Source organism: Rhinoraja longicauda, chromosome 13, assembly GCF_053455715.1.
Source record: "Rhinoraja longicauda isolate Sanriku21f chromosome 13, sRhiLon1.1, whole genome shotgun sequence".
In the NCBI taxonomy this organism is placed as follows: domain Eukaryota; kingdom Metazoa; phylum Chordata; class Chondrichthyes; order Rajiformes; family Arhynchobatidae; genus Rhinoraja; species Rhinoraja longicauda.
This window is the reverse complement of record NC_135965.1, coordinates 28,794,552-28,811,545: the sequence shown is the minus strand read 5'-3', so window position 1 is coordinate 28,811,545 and position 16,994 is coordinate 28,794,552.

Genomic DNA, 16,994 nt, shown 5'->3' with positions numbered 1-16,994 from the left:
TGTGATTGTGACATTGATATGATAAGTGGTCAGACAAACGTTCGGAGAGCTCTCTAAGACCCCCAGAAGGCATTTCAACACATCAGCGATTTCTGCCAAAACTATGGAAGAAATGACTGGAAAATCAAATCAAATACACAACCCAAAAGAGAGAGGCGTATTTCTGCAGTGGTGCCAAGGTGACCTTGCAAGCTGTGCTTTAGAGCAGAGTTTCTTCCCTGCAACGTTCCACTCTCCCATCAATCAGTCCCCCTGAATGAATTTTTGACCACTGCTGCCCATTGCCCCTACATGTGCTAAACCCTTGCTGCATGGCAACCACTTGACATCGGCCTCCCATGCTGATCTGAGACAACATTGCCTGCAGCTTCCTCCTCGCACAACACTCCCAGGTAATAATCCACAGTGTGTAGGAAGGAACTACAGATGCTGGTTTAAACCAAAGATAGACACAAAAAGCTGCAGTAACCCAGTGGATCAGGCACCATCTGGAGAAAAGGAATAGGTGACGTCTCAGGCCGAGACCTTTTTTTCAGACTGAGTCAGTGAGAGGGAAACTAGAGGTATGAAAAGGTATAGAACAGAACTGAAAAATACATTCACTTTACTTTACATCACCTATTCCCTTTCTCCAGAGATGCTGCCTGACCCACTGAATAATCGACAGTGTTTGACAGGATTATTGACAATCTGCCAACGCCAGCTGGTCACCAGGCAGATACATCTCGAGCAGTAATACGTAAGGCAGAGTAATGAAGAACGGGTGGCAAGATTAAACAAATTAAATCAATAAAATGAGGGTGCTAGAAATCTGGAATAAAAATGGAAAAATGTTGGAAATACCCAGCAGGCCGGGCAGCATCTGTGGGAAGAGAAGTAGACTTAACATTTTAGGTCTGAGCCCATCAATGCGAAAGAATCCTGATCCTGAAATGTTAACTCTGATTTTCTCTCTACAAACGCTGCATAATCCTTGAGTGTTTCCAGCATTTCCTGTTTTTATTTTGGAATACAATATTAGACAACTGACCAAGGACCCCATCACAAGTGGTGATATTCTAAGTGTAGGTGCCCTGACTATGGTTAATGGCTACAGTGCTGAGATCATCTGGCCTAAGTGATGAATCCCATGTAAGGTTAATTATGGCACATTGATTGTCACCGGACCTGTATCCAAGTAGCACTCTGCTGCTACGAACATAGCCATAGCCTCATAATTCCGACAACTTATTGTTATTGACGGAGTGCAGCGTAAGTTCACGAGGTTAATTCCCAGGATGGCGGGACTGTCATATGATGAAAGAATAGTGACTGGGCTTGTATTCACTGGAATTTAGAAGAATGAGAGGGGATCTTATAGAAATATATAAAATTATTAAGGGATTGGACAGGCTACATATAGGAAACATGTTCCCGATGTTGGGGGAGTCCAGAACCAGGGGCCACAGTTTAAGAATAAGGGGTAGGCCATTTAGAATTGAGATGAGGAAAAACTTTTTCACACAGAGAGTTGTGAGTTTGTGGAATTCTCTGCCTCAGAAGGCAGTGGAGGCCGATTCACTGGTTGCATTCAAAAGAGAGTTAGATAGAGCTCTTAGGGCTAGTGGAATCGAGGAGTATTGGGAGAAGGCAGGAACGGGGCACTGATTATGGATGATCAGCCATGATCATATTGAATGGCGGTGCTGTCTCGAATGGCCTACTCCTGCACCTATTGTCTCTGTATCTAACTTGGATTTGATCCTAACCTCTTGTCTGTTTTAAGTTTGTGTGTTCTCCCCGTGACTCTGTGTGTTTCCCTCAAATGATTTGCGGGATTTCCTCCCGAAACTCAATATCCTGCAGATTGATAGGTTAATTGGTTGCTGTACATTGCCCCCAGTGTGTGGCTGAGGGGCAGAATCTGGGGAGAGTTGATGGGAATGTGGGAAGAAAGGAATACGATCAGATAGAATTACTGCAAGTACGTGCTTGATGATCAGCACAGTTTCTGTGGGCCTGTTTCACAAGGGCCTGTTTCTCTGCTGCATTACTCTGTGAAACCAAAGAGCACTTTTCTATACAAAGAATGGTGTCAGAGAACCATTGGAAGATACACCGTGAAAACAGGCCCTTCAGCCCATCGGGTCCACAGTGACTATCAATCGCCTATTTATACTACATTCAATAATCCCATGGTTTATATTCTCATGCTGTGAGGTAGCATCTCAATTAGCAGCAGCACTGTCCCACCCAGTGGATCTATGACATGTATCCCCCAAAGTCTGTCAATGCTGACGCTTCAAGGCCAAAGAACTATAGATTTTTGATCGGTAATGGAATCCAACGAGTCAAAGGTGGATAAATGAGACTGAGGTGCAGATCTGGCATGATTCCTTTGAATAGGAGAGCACTGTGGGCTTTCCTGATTCCCATAGTAATGAGCACATCAACTATAGTGTAATGAATATAATAATAGCCATAAAGAGGTATTATTCCTTTTCCTTGAAGAGCCAATCTCTTGCACAATGTTGATATTCTGTCTAAACAGTAATTTATGGATTCGCTGGCAAAAGGCCCAGAAAGGTTATGAGAGCGTTTATAATTAACTGAACAATAAAACAATCACATTGAGTTAGAATGTGTTTGACCCATTGAGGAAGGAAGAGAACATGTGGGCTGAGGATAATGTGCCACATGGTGACTTTTTACAGAAGATTTGTGCCTCTGCTCTCAGTTTCTCATCAATCCTGTGAATAGACTTCAGTGGCATTGTGCAAGAGAAGGTGATGTTCAGTATTATGGGCCAGCTGACTGATCATTTCCTATTTAGACTACTGGAGGAGTAATGGTGGGAGCTTAAAGCAACTGTCAAGAGTCAGATGGGGATTTCTTGAGAGTAGTCAGTCAGAGTGCCACAGCAAATGCACAACGTGAAGAGAAAAGCTGATTAAATTGGTCTTTTGAAGACTTTGAATTAAGTAAGTTCAAATCAGTGCAGTGGATTCCTCACACGGGAGATTGAAGCCGAGGACAAGATAAGAAGGTCCAGCTGAACCCTGGGAAGTGTGATTGATACAAAATGGTGGACTGTGTGGAAATTCCGCCACCTACAAGTTCCCATCCTGGTTACACACCATCCTGATTTGGAAATTTATCAGCATCCATTCATTGCGTTGATTGGTACCTTGTGGACCTTGATCTGCAGATGTTCCAGAAGGTAACTCATCACTACCTTCTTGACAACCACACAATGGGCCACAAATATTGGTCTTAGCAATGACCTGAAAAATATCAATCAATTGGTATAATGGCTGAGCTAATGTATGGTTATAATTAATATATGGTTGAATACTTTAGAATGTGGTTCCCTTTCAGACCTCAGAAGGAGGTAGTGGATGTCCATTTAACATTATATATTGTTCATCGTACATCTACACCTCATGCTGGCTATCCAATTCTAAAATCAATGGTGCTTTGATACTCTTGGATGATAGATCTATCACTCTATCTAATAGCCCTGAGGATTTTGGTGGTCTATGGTTTAAGGTGTAGTCTGTACAGTTTAAGATGCACTCAGTTAGACAATCCTGTTGGCATCTGCAAAGGGAATGAACTAAACTCTGTTATTCATGCTGGAGGAAAGAATACACCCATCCAAAACATTCCATTGTTATGATCACATTGAATGGTGGTGCTGGCTCGAAGGGCTGAATGGCCTACTCCTGCACCACACTATTATATTATACCACACTCAGAGAAAAATTGGTTGAGAACTGGTAATTAGTCAGATCTCACATACAGAGGGCAGATTATTAAAACTTTGAAGGTCAGTTACCAATATTTTCCATCCAAATGATGCAGGTTCAAAGCAAAGGGCAAAAATATTTCCAGACCTTCAGCCCATATCTACTGCTCTAACTCCCACAATTAACAATCACGGTTTTAACAAATGCATTCTCATCTCCCTTCAAATCGAGGTTCCTGATGGGATAATAAATCTGCTCACATGCTTCCTTCATTCAGAGGAGAGTAGGAGAGGGAATGTAATGACAGTGGGAGGGAGATGGAAACATTTAAATGAAATCTCCTTGTTGCAGCATTAGTATGTTCTTAGGCAAATGTACAGTGCTGGGCAGAAAAGGTTTGATGATCACAGTAGCGGTGGACAGGTCATCTAGATGTCTAGGTTGACGACAACTGATATACGCTGCCTCTCCGTAAGCTTGAACTTGGTCATCTTTCTTCACCACTGTAGTAAATTGTAGGGGATGGGAGAGCTAGTTTGGTACTGCATTGCCCATTTATCTTAAACTCTATCATGGGATGTTTCAATACTCAGGAAGGATAGACAGAAAGGAAGAGGAGGTGTGGTGGCATTGCTGGTTAAAGAGGAGATTAATGCAATAGCAAGCAGAGACATTAGCTTGGATGTTGTAGAATCTGTATGGGGAGAATTGCGATATTGCCAAGGGCAGAAAACGCTTGTTGGAGTTGTATACAGACCTCCAAACAGCAGGAGGGAGGTTGGGGATAGCATCATGCAGGAAATTAGGGAATGTGTGTTGCAAAGGTACAGCAGTTATCATGGGTGACTTTAATCTACATATAGATTGGGCCAACCAAATTGGTAACCGTGCTGAGGAGGAGGAATTCCTGGAATGTATACGGGAAGTTTTTTTTAAACCAATATGTGGAGGAACCAACTGGAGGGCAGGCCATCCTAGAGTTGGTATTGCGTAATGAGGAAGGATTAGTTAGCGATCTTCTTGCGCAAAGCTCCTTGGACATCAGTGACCATAATATGGTGGAATTCTGCATTAGGATGGAGAGTGGCACGGTTAATTCAGAGACTAGGGTCGTGAACTTAAAGAAAGGAGACGTTGAATGTATGAGACGCGAATTGGCTAGGATAGACTGGCAAATTATACTTAAAGGGTTGACGGTGGTGATGCAATGGCAAAGATTTAAAGACTGCATGGATGAACTCCAAAAATTGTTCATCCTGTCTGGCAAAAAAATAAAACGGGGAAGGAGCACAACCGTGGCTAACGAGGGAAATCAAGGATAGTGTTAAATCCAAGGAAAAGGCATATAAATTGGCCAGAGGAAGCAGCAAATCGGAGGACTGGGAGAAATTTAGAACAACAGAGGAGGACAACAGAGGGGTTAATTAAGAGGGGGGGGGGGAGAGCATGAAAGAAAGCTTGAGGGGAATATAAAAACTGACTCTAAAAGCTTCTTTAGATATGTAAAAAGGAGAAGATTAGTGAAGACAAATGTAAGTCCTTTACATTCAGAGACAGGGAAATTTATAATGGGAATCAAGAAAATGGCAGAACAGTTAAATGAGTACTTTGGTTCTGCCTTCACTAAGGAAGACACAAACAATCTCCCAGAAATATGAGGGGACCGAGGATCTAGTGGGAGGAACTGAAGGGAATCCACATTAGTCAGGAAATGGTGTTAGGTAAACTGTTGGGACTGAAGGCAGATAAATCGCCAGGGTCTGATGGTCTGCATCCCAGAGTACTCAAGGAGGTGGCCCTAGAAATCGTGGATGCATTGGTGATCATTTTCCAATGTTCGCTCGACTCTGGATCAGTTCCTGTGAACTGGAGGGTAGCCAATGTAACTCCACTTTTTAAGAAAGAAGGGAGAGAGAAAACGGGGAATTATAGACCAGTTAGCCTTACATCGGTAGTGGAGAAGATGCTTGAGTCGATTATTAAAGGTGCAATACAACGCATTTGGAAAACAGTGACAGGATTGGTCAAAGTCAGCATAAATTTATGAAGAGGAAATCATGCTTGACTAATCATCTGGGATTTTTTGAGGATGTAATAAGTAGAATAGATAAGGGAGAGCCAGTGAATGTGGTGCATCTGTGCTTTCAAAAAGCCTTTGACAAGGTCCCACACAAGAGATTATTGTGCAAAATTAGAGCACATGGTATTGGGGGTAGGGTAATGACATGGATAGAGAACTGGTTGACGGACAGAAAGCAAAGAGTAGGAATTAACGGGTCCTTTTCAGAATGGCAGGCAGTGACTAGTGGAGTGCCGCAAGGCTCAGTGCTGGGACCCCAGTTATTTACAATATATATTAGCGATTTAGACGAGGGAATTAAATGTGCAGATAACACAATGCTGGGTGGCGGTGTGAGCTGCGATGAGGATGCTATGAGGCTGCAGGGTGACTTGGATAGGTTGGGTGAGTGGGCAGGTGCATGGCAGATGCTGTATAATGTAGATAAATGTGAGGTTATCCACTTTGATGGCAAGAACACAAAGGCAGATTATTTTCTGAATGGTTAGGAAAAAAACTGCAGATGCTGGTTTAAATCGAAGGTAGACACAAAATGCTGGAGTAACTCAGCGGGCCAGGCAGCATCTCGGGAAAGAAGGTAATGGGTGATGTTTTGGGTCGAGACCCTTTGTCAGACTCAAGACAATTCTGACACCATTCATTATCTGAATGGTGTCAGATTAGGAAAATGGGAGGTGCAACAAAACCTGGGTGTGCTTGTACATCAATCACTGAAAGTAAGCATGCAGGTACAGCAGGCAGTGAAGAAAGCTAATGGCATTTTGGCCTTCATTGCCAGAGGATTTGAGTTTGGGAGCAAGGAGGTCCTACTGCAGTTGGACAGGGCCCTGGTGAGACCACACCTGGAGTATTGTGTGCAATTTTAGTCTCCTAATTTGAGGAAGGACATTATTGCTATTGAGGGAGTGCAGCAGAGGTTCACTAGGTTAATTCCCAGGATGGCGGGACTGACATATGATGAAAGAATGGGTCGACTGGGCTTGTGTTCACTGGGATTTAGAAGGATGAGAGGGGATCTTATAGAAACATGTAAAATTCTTGAAGGATTGGACAGGCTACATGCAGGAAAAATGTTCCCGATTTTGGGGGAGTCCAGAACCAGGGGTCACAGTTTAAGAATAAGGGGTAGGCCATTTAGGACTGAGATGGGAAAAAACATTTTTACTCTGAGAGTTGTGAATCTGTGGAATTCTCTGCCACGGCAGGCAGTGGAGGCCAATTCACTGGATGTTTTCAAGAGGGAGTTAGTTTTAGCTCTTAGGGATAAAGGAATCAAGGGATATGGGGAAAAAGCAGGAATGGGGTACTGATTTTAGATGATCAGCCGTGATCATATTGAATGGCGGTGCTGGCTCGAAGGGCCGAATAGCCTATTTTTCTATGTTGGCACTGCTGGTGACTGACACTTATTGCCTCCTTGCCCTCAGATAGGTATTGGTGAGTTGCGTCTGGAAGTCTATGTAGCAAAGATGAGCCTGGTGCAGTTAATGTAGAGAGGAAGTTTGAGGTTTGCACTTCAGTGCCCATGATCTTGTCAACAATGGGGTAGTGAAATTATTCCTGTGACATTTTGTGATGATTTATCCAGACAGATGACAGCTAATAAAAAATGCAAATAGAATCTGATGTTGAACAGACAGTATCACTTCCTCCTCCTCCACTTAAAGGGGACCACATTCCAAAATATTGAACCATATACACTTGCTCAGTCATCATCCCAACCAATTGATATTTTTCAAGTCATTGACAGAGGCAGTGAATCCACCAGCTCCACCACTATGACATTTCTAGGATGTCTCAATGTTACATTGAATAACTTTGCAATCAACAATTTCATTACTCACTGAGATTTCTCTTTTTCATTTGAATTTATTCATATATCTTTCTGGATACTTTTCTATATTGGTGACATAATACAGAATACAAAATTATTTTCTGTCATGCACTTATAAGCATAAAGCTCTTTAGGATGGTTCAGTGCAAGGTTCCCTCTATTGTGATATGACAACGAGTCTATTGTGGTGTGACAACGAGTCTATTGTGATGTGACAATGGGTGAAAATGACCCTTGATTTCATCATCATATTCAAGACTTTGATTCTTGAACCAATGATGGATTGTATAGGAAGGAACTGCAGTTGCTGGTTTAAACCAAAGTTTGGAACAAAAAGCTGGAGTAACTCAGCGGGTCAGCCAGCATCTCTGGAGAAAAGGAATAGGTGACATTTTGGGTCAAGACCCTTCAGTCTGATGAAGGGTCTCGACCCAAAACGTTTCTCCAGAGATGCTGTCTGACCCACTGAGTTACTCCAGCTTTTTGTGATGAGATGGATTGGTCAGGCAAAAGGTTTGGTAGGGGGTGGGGGCTCAAATACCATATCATCTATACGATCATTCAATGGTAAACTGGCTCAAGGAGCTATCTGGCCGACTCCTGCTCATTTCTTTTTAGTGTTATGTTCTTTTAAATGTGAATGACATTTTCTGTCACATCAGCTCTTTTACGGGCGTCATGCCTACTAGTGGATACTAGACCAAGTGGACCCGTTGGGCCCAAACCTCTCCTGCATTGGTGCAGCACTCTCTCCTCCCCACTCCCCCCTCTCCCCCTCCCTCCCTCCCCTCCCCCTCTCTCCTCCCCACTCCCTGCCCCCTCCCTCCCCTCCCTCCTCCCCACTCTCTCCTCCCCACTCTCTCCTCCCCACTCCCTCCCCCTCTCCCTCCCCCTCTCCCTCCACCCCCCTCAACCCCCCCTTATCTTCCCTCCTCCCCCTCCCTCCCCTCCCCTCCTCTCCCCTCCCTCCCCCTCCCTAGGAGATAGATTTAAACTTTAAAATGTGAATAACTAAAAATATAACACCGATTTCAATGAAATGTCTTCCATCAGCACCAAAGGGGCGATGGTGAGTAAGGTGGGCCTAAAATTGGGCCTATCGTGTACCGTTTTGGCTGTAGTTCAGGAACAAACAAACAAACAAGAGGTTTTGTATATAGATTTTAATCCCAAGGACCTAGCAAATCTGGGATTGTGATTGAGGTAGCCCAACTACATTTCATGAACGACACTGGAAGAAAACAATTTCATCGCATCCGATCATCTTGGGTTCACACATGCAGCTGGGAAATGATTATGACCTACTGTTTCAGCCAATTCTCCATAAATATGAAATCTTAATGCGTGGGCAGCGATAAAGCCACATTGCATTGCATTATCGAGCCACTTAAAAATAACATGCAGGGGTCAGAGTGAGTTCTTTGGCTCAAACTCTTGTCCTTTTTTGTTGCTGTTCAGCTTCTTTGTGTGTACTATTTGGCAGAGAGTGCAATGAATGATTAACCATTGATTTTTCCATCAATGGACGTCTCAAATTTAACTTCCCAAACTCCTACAGGAGCTTCAGATTCTGAAAAGGAATCAGCACAAGGAAGGTATCCTGCATTGGGACAAGAGAGGGGAATATTGAGAAAAGGATGATGAGTGAAATAAAGATGAATGCAGTTTAATGAGTCAATTTGTTAAACTGGCACAGAAAATAAACTTAACTAAACTGTTTCAAAGTTTGGTTTGATTTTTGTTGCTCAATTGATTGAGAATCATAAATAAAATATACTTTCTGACAGCATTCTAGAATTTTAATTACTGCTCCATTGGAGAAGATAGTTGAATGTTAGTCTCTGGTCATTTTTATTTATGCTTAGGAGGTCTGGGCAGTTGCCAAGGTCAACATTTACTGCCCATTTCTAATTACTTGTGAAGTGGAAATCTCTTGAACCTCCACAGTACTTATTTTGGAGCTACTCCCAAATGCTGATAGACGAGTTTGAGTTTAGTTTACTGTCATGTGTACAGTGAAAACCTTCCGTTGCATGCTAACCAGTCGGTGGAAAAACAATACACAATGATAATCAAACCATCCACAGTGTACAGATGTACGATAAAGGGAATAACGTGAATCATGTTTAGTGCAAGGAAAAAGTCCAGTAAAGTCCGATGAAAGATAGTCTAAAGGACTCCAATGCGATAGATAATAGCTCAGGACTGCTCTCAAGTTGTTGGTAGCATGGTTCAGTTGCCTGTAAATAGCTGGGGAAAAACTGTCCCTGAATCTGGAGGTGTGCGTTTCCAGAGATTTCCAGAGATTCCATACCTTTTGCCTGATGGGAGAGGGGCGAAGAGGGAATGGCAGGAGTGTGGCTCATCCTTGATTATGTTGATGGCCTTGCCGAAGCAGCATGACATGTAAATAGAGCCAATGGTTTGTGCGATGGTCTGGGCTGCGTCCACAATTCCCTGAAATTTCTTGCGGTCTTCGAAGAAATTGGGAGTTCCAGCATATTAGTCCAATGACAATGAAGAAATGACAATATGCTTGCAAGTGAGGATTTGACTTAGTGGTGGATGTGACATTCCCACACACCACTGCCATCATCCTTCAACTTAACAGTTCGAGGGATGCTGTGAAACCTGGTGAACTACACTATTGTGAATAAACAGGGGAATGCAATACAACCTGTAAACATAATTGCACTAAGTGACAGACCTTCAATGGAAACACACCCTTTGGCCCAACCCAACTAATGTGCCAATGTATGCCAATCTAAGGTATCACTGATGCAAGTTATGTCTTGTTACCGAGCATCCACTCCTTGGCAATGCTCAATTTGGTATCAAATTTAGCTCAGTTTTAAATTATAGTGAATGGACCCACCAAAAGCCACATTAAGACAATCTGGAGGGATACCATTAGAGAGAATAACCTGCTCTCATATTCCTGCTTATGCAGTCAGACGTCCATGGTGCCTCAAAGGGATAAAATCAGACAAAGATTAAGAGTTATTGGAACAAACCATTAAAAACATGGTAAAGAGAACTTTTTGCAATCTGGGCTATATTTGAATCTAATTTGCAGAGCTTAATTCTGATATTCTACCCCACTGCCCAGTTACACTTTGGAAATATATCAGTTTTGTGCAGAAACAGAGATTGAAGTGGTGAATTTAGCAGTGACTGTGAAGAAGTATTTAAAATGAAGGTAGATAACTTTTGAAAGATGGCCAGTATGGAGGCCACGGGTAATTAGAACAGAGGAGGAGTTGAGATCTGGGGCAGATCAGTCATGATCATATTGAACGGCTTGAGGAGTCATTTGGCCTGCTATTGCTCCAATTTTATTGTGTGATTGTTAAATCTCATGTTGGCTGGAACGGACTTGATGGGCCATCGGGCCTGTTTTTGTTATCGTCTAACACCTTGACTTGTTAGGTTAGTTAAAAAGAAACAGTTTTCCCTGGTGAATAATCCACACTCAAGGAGCAACGTCATATAATTATGCTTAAGTGCCTCAAAAGTGGAATCAGGAAACACTTTGCCACAAGACAAAAAATGAGATTAATGAACTGTCTCCCATAAAGTGGTTTTGGATGACAGGCCAACTAGAAATTTCAAGAGTGAAGTCAATATATTTGCCATGTTTGGGTAAGGCGAAGAAATAGGATACGGTTCTAGGCCTAGATCTGCTCGGATCTAATGGAATGGTACTGCAGACTCGAAGGGCTGGATGCTTTTGTGATGAGAATTGGTCTGCATGACCACCAGCATGAAAGACCACAAGACGAGACAGTAAACAGTCTGAACCATTTACCACAGCTTGTGACGACTTGAGTCAGAATCAAGGGCTGAAATGTTTGGCCTTTTACTTTTTGGCAAGTTGCAGAGGCCAAGGAACCCAAAGGAAGTACAGAGATATTTTGAAGGGAAGAAATAAATTTGAATCGTTCAATGCCAACTGAGTAATGACGAACTGATACTTAAACAGCTGCGAATAAAATATTTGGTGCAAGTAACCACTTCAGCAGGTTTTCAACCACAGGCATAACAGCACAACTGATTGACCGTTACAAACCACAGCAGGAGATTAACAATCGAATCAATCTCAAGGGAAACTGAATGGGCTACTGTCCTGTCACCCCTGACACTTGGGGTTCAACTGCAGTCCAGATGAAGAGAAGAAAGTCTTCTCTGTCTGTTGACTTTAAGAGTTTGAATGCAATGTGCATTTTCAACTCAAGCCCCTCACAAGGCAAAAGGGAAACCAGCATAAAAGTGCACATTGTGCATTGAGGGAAGTACAGAAATAGCTTGTGTGGGAAATGGAAATGTCACTTTACTGCTCTTTGGAGGTAAATGCCAAGGCATACAATGGAGTGTCCAACACATAGCGAGGCATCATATCCACAAAAATATTATTTATTCAATGTTTAAAAGAGTTGAAATGCTTCCCTGGTGTTACAAAACAATTGTCTCACACTAGGCTCCAGCTTTTCAGCAGCACGAAGAGATCCCAAAATTTGAATGTGGGAAAATGGAAGCATTTGAAGCTTTGTTTGTTCAGCAGGTGGCATTCAGCACTCATTGCTTCATGGCCAGCCTGTAGTGCTTGCCAGAGATGGGCAGTACCTGTCAACTACACGTATCCCACCCCCCCGCCCCCGCGCATGCCCCATTTGTACCTTGATGCTGCTCCAGGTCATTGGTCATTAGGATTGGTATCTTTCTTGCTCTATGAAGGGCTGTGTGTGTCTCCTCCCCAGGTGAAGCAGAGGCTGGCCGAGTCCTCCAGTGTGATGGGAAGGCCGAAGACAGACACAAAGTGCTGGAGCAACTTCACGGCTTAGTCATCATCTCTGGAGAAATAGGATGGGTGATGTTTGGGGTCAACACCCCTATTCAGACTTTGGGTCTTGACCCGAAACATCACCCATCGTTTTTTCTCCAGAAATGCTGCCTGGCCCTGCTGATTTACTCCAGCACTTGGTATCTATCTTTGGTATATACCAGCATCTGCAGTTCCTTTCTACACATGGTGGTAAGGCCTGTCCCCTTGTATTCTTGAACCAGGGTGGAATGGCTGAATTCACCAGAAGAAACAGATTGTTTAAAACCTGAAGCTTGTTGAGATTGACAGCCATGAAATGCATAGACCTTGGAATTAATTGGATGTCACAGGAAGGAAGTTTTGCTTAGACTGATTCATTTTCCGGGGCCTTTTTGAAACTGTTGCTGATTTTCTAAGTGAACGTGTAATTAAGAGCTCTCAGAGTTTCAGTAGAGTAAAGGGTAATGAAACCCTTTTCACAACAAATTAGTGCGGGAACACAAATACTGAAATAAATGTGTGAAAATAAGTCAGTGGGAAGTGATCAGGCCTGTTTTACATTTGATTTAAATGGGCCCTGTTTAGCACCTGCTTCCTTCAGTTCAGATTCACTACATTATTAATTTGTTTTTGTTGGTACATTCGTCACCTTCCTCAGTAAAGTGATGCTTCATTGCAATGAGAGGTGTAGTAATTACCATTGATATTGCAGTCACTGTCGTGGTATCCTGGAGTGCAGTCAAATGCTTACTCTGTCTACAAGGCACAGTACACAGAGTAAGTTACAGACAACAATCTAACTGAGGAGTTCAAGAATTGCAGAGCAAAGGAGATCAAGATTGTGTTACAGGTGGAATTGATTTAGATGGTCAGGTGTATATAAGCACATATTTACAAATTATTTATTTAATTGTTTATTCATGGGAGTCATAACAGTGTCATGGTTAATGTAGTTGTCTCAGAGCTTCAGCAACCCAGGTTCCATCCTGACCAGTGATGTCCAAGTAGAAGACTTTACCTTTAGAGATACAGTTCATGGACACTGGCCCTTCAGCCCACCGAGTCTGCATCAACCAGCAATCACGTCGTACACAAGCACTATCCTACACGCGAGGGACAATTTACAATTCACAGAAGCCAATTAACCTACAAACTCTTTGGAGTGTGGGAGGAAACCGGAGCACCCGGAGAAAACCCACGTGGTCACAGGGAGAATGTACAAACTCTGTACAGGCAGAACCTGTAGTCAGGATTGAACCCTGTTCTCTGCCGCTGTAAGACAGCAACTCCACCACTGTGCCACTGTGTTGCCCCCGTTGTATGTTTTTCCTGTGACCATGTGGGTATCATCCTCGTGCTCCAGTTTCCTCTAACATTCTAAGGATGTGCGGTTTAGTGGATTAATTGGTAATGTAAACCTTCCCATGAATCGAAAAATACCTTAACTGATTTTTTTGTGATTTCTTTCCAACCCCAAGTATTACAGAAATTGAACAGGCAAGAACAGGTTTAGAAACAAAGAACTACAGATGCTGATTCATACTAAAGATAGACACAAAGAGCTGGAGTAATTCAATGGATCAGGCAGCAGTGTGTGCCGAGTGTGTGGGTTCAAAGTCATATGGGAGGGAGACAACAGATTCTGGAGAAGTAAGTGGAGGAATGGGAGTGATAGATAGCACTGAGAACCATCATAGACTCGACGGGGAAAATGGCCTTTTATATCATAAGAAACATGGATTGTAGACTGTAATTTTGGGTAGTCCAATGGTATACATTTAGAACAATAGATTTGCAGGAGCGAAAAGAAACTGGAGTTTATTTCACAGATTATTTCCATTTGCACTCATTTTTATCCTGCATTCAAATGCTCCCCCTCCCCCACCCCCCAATTTTTCTACCAGAACTAATAAAATATTTGCCCAACATTCTGCTTTACCATAACTTCACCTCTTCATTCAGATACAGTGCAGAATCACTTTACTCATGTATATTCAGAACTGACGTAATTTGTATCCAACATTTCAGCTGCTCGTAGTCTATCTCATCAGAGAGACTGGATACCTCACTGTAAATAGAGACTCATTAAACCAGTTTGAAGAAGGGTCCTGACCCGAAATGTCACCTATCCTTTTCCCCCAGAGATGCTGCCTGATCCATTGAGTTACTCCAGCTCTTTGTGTCTATCTTTAGTATGAATCAGCATCTGTAGTTCTTTGTTTCTAACACTGTTTTCTTGCCTGTTCAATACCTGTAATACTTTGGGTTGGAAAGAAATCACAACAAATCATTCAAGATATTTTTTGATTCATAGGAATAAGGGGTGATCTTATACGAGTCATAGTGTTATGCAGCATAGAAAAAGATCCTTCAGACAACCCTTTCAAGCCAACCAAGGTGTCTTCTTGAGCTAGTGCCATTTGCATCTGGCTCATATTCCTCCAAACCTTTCCTCTCCATGTACCTGTCCAACTGTCTTTTAAATATTTATTCACAAAATGCTGGAGTAACTCAGCAGGTCAGGCAGCATCTCGGGAGAGAAGGAATGGGTGACGTTTCGGGTCGAGACCCTTCTTCATGATACCAGGCATCATGTTTGTGGATCCTTTCTGCACCCTCTATAGCTTAAACACAGCCTTCTCATATAATGGCAACCAAAACTGCACACAATATTCCCAGTGCAGTCTCACCAACATCATCGGTCAGCCAACCAACCCTCCCGAATTCACCAACCAAAATTGAGGTTGGCACTATGGCGCAGCTGGTATAGCTGATGCCACACAATGCTAGAGATCTGGGTTTGATCCTGACCTCAGGTGCTGTCAGTGTGGAGTTTGCACGTTCTCCCTGTAACCCCGTGGGTCTGCTCCGAGTGCTCTGGTTTCCTCCCGTATCACAAAGGCATGCGGGCTAGTAGGTTAATTGGTCTCTGCGAATTATCCCTAATGTGTAGAGAGTGGACGAGAAAGTGCGATAACACAGAACAAATATCAGCGGGTGATCGATGGCTGGCATGGACTTGGTGGGGCGATGGGCTGGTTTCCATGCTCTATCTTTCAATACAAAATTCAAATCACAACTCACATTTGACATGATATTCCAATTTTTGCACTCGGGCAAGCATGTTATATGCCTTCCTCACCGCCTTGTCTCCCTGTTTTGCCACTTTCAGAAAACTATGTCCTTGTTCCCCAAGGTCTTGCTATTCTACAACACCTCCAACGGCCTTTTAATTTACTGTGAATGTTCTGATATGATTTAACTTCCCGACACAACTGTGTTAAGAAGGGTCTCGACCAGAAACGTCACCCATTCCTTGTTAAGTTCCATCTACCATTCCTTGGCCCCGGTTCTTATTTTCCAAGTTGATCTGGTTCCTGTTATGGCCTCAGCCAACCTTCTGCACTGTCCACCGATTATTGAAACATATAAGGTCTCTAAGGGACATGACACGGTAGATATCAGGATGTTTCCACTAGTGGGAGAGTCTCAAATGAAGAAACACAGTTATAAGATTCGGTGGTGGCCATTTAAAACTGAGGCTTGGAATTTCTTCCAACAAAGGTATCTCTGGAATTCTCTACCCAAGAGAGTGGAGATGGAAAATCTTTTGAAAGATCAGGTAATTGAGGATTATAAGGAACTGGTATATAGTTGAGGTCCGTGATAGATCAGCCGTGATCAAATTGAATGGTGGGACAGGCTTAAGGGGCCAAATGGTCTGCTCCTGCTCCTACTTTCTTGTGCGCCAACTCCATTTCTGTTGTGCCTGGAGTGCTGTCCCAATTCAACTGAATTGTGTTTACCATCTAATGCAGACTGGGAGAGGGAGGAGGGAAACGGTTTTCACCCATTATTGTCATGTGGATCAAGATAAAATGAGAAACTTTGTTTGCATGCTATCCAGTCAAACCATATTATACATGACTACAATCATGTTATACACAAATATAACAGGTAGTACATATAGAAAAAGTAACCAGAATATAATGTAAAAATATTACAATGTTACAGCTCCAGAGAAAGTATAGATTTTTTTAGAGTGCAAAGGCTGTAATTAAGTAGGTTGGGAGGTCAGTATCTCATTATGAGGTCTATTCAGTTGCCTGATAACAGTGAGGAAGAAATTATTCCTGAAACTGGTGGTACTCACCTTTAAGTTTTTGTATCTTCTGCCTGACAGGGGAGGAGAGGAGAGTGATGATTGAAGTATTGATGGTATGATTTCTTAACAAACGGGCTCTTTGTTTTACATGACTTTGACTCTTTTGTTTCCAATACTAGAATTAAAAAATGACATAAAACTGGCTACTAATTGCCCACTAGCCCGTTTATCAGTGCAACCAGTGAGCACCTTTCCCCACCCTTGTTACAGGGTCATGCTGAAGGTAAACAGTCTGGTGACTAATTGATTGACAAGATATAGCTGAGTTATATCCGCAAACTGATTCCACGATGCTACAGTTCAAGGGCGGAAAAAGTAATCAGTTTTATGCGCATGGGTCATGAAGAGCATTGAAAATATATTCT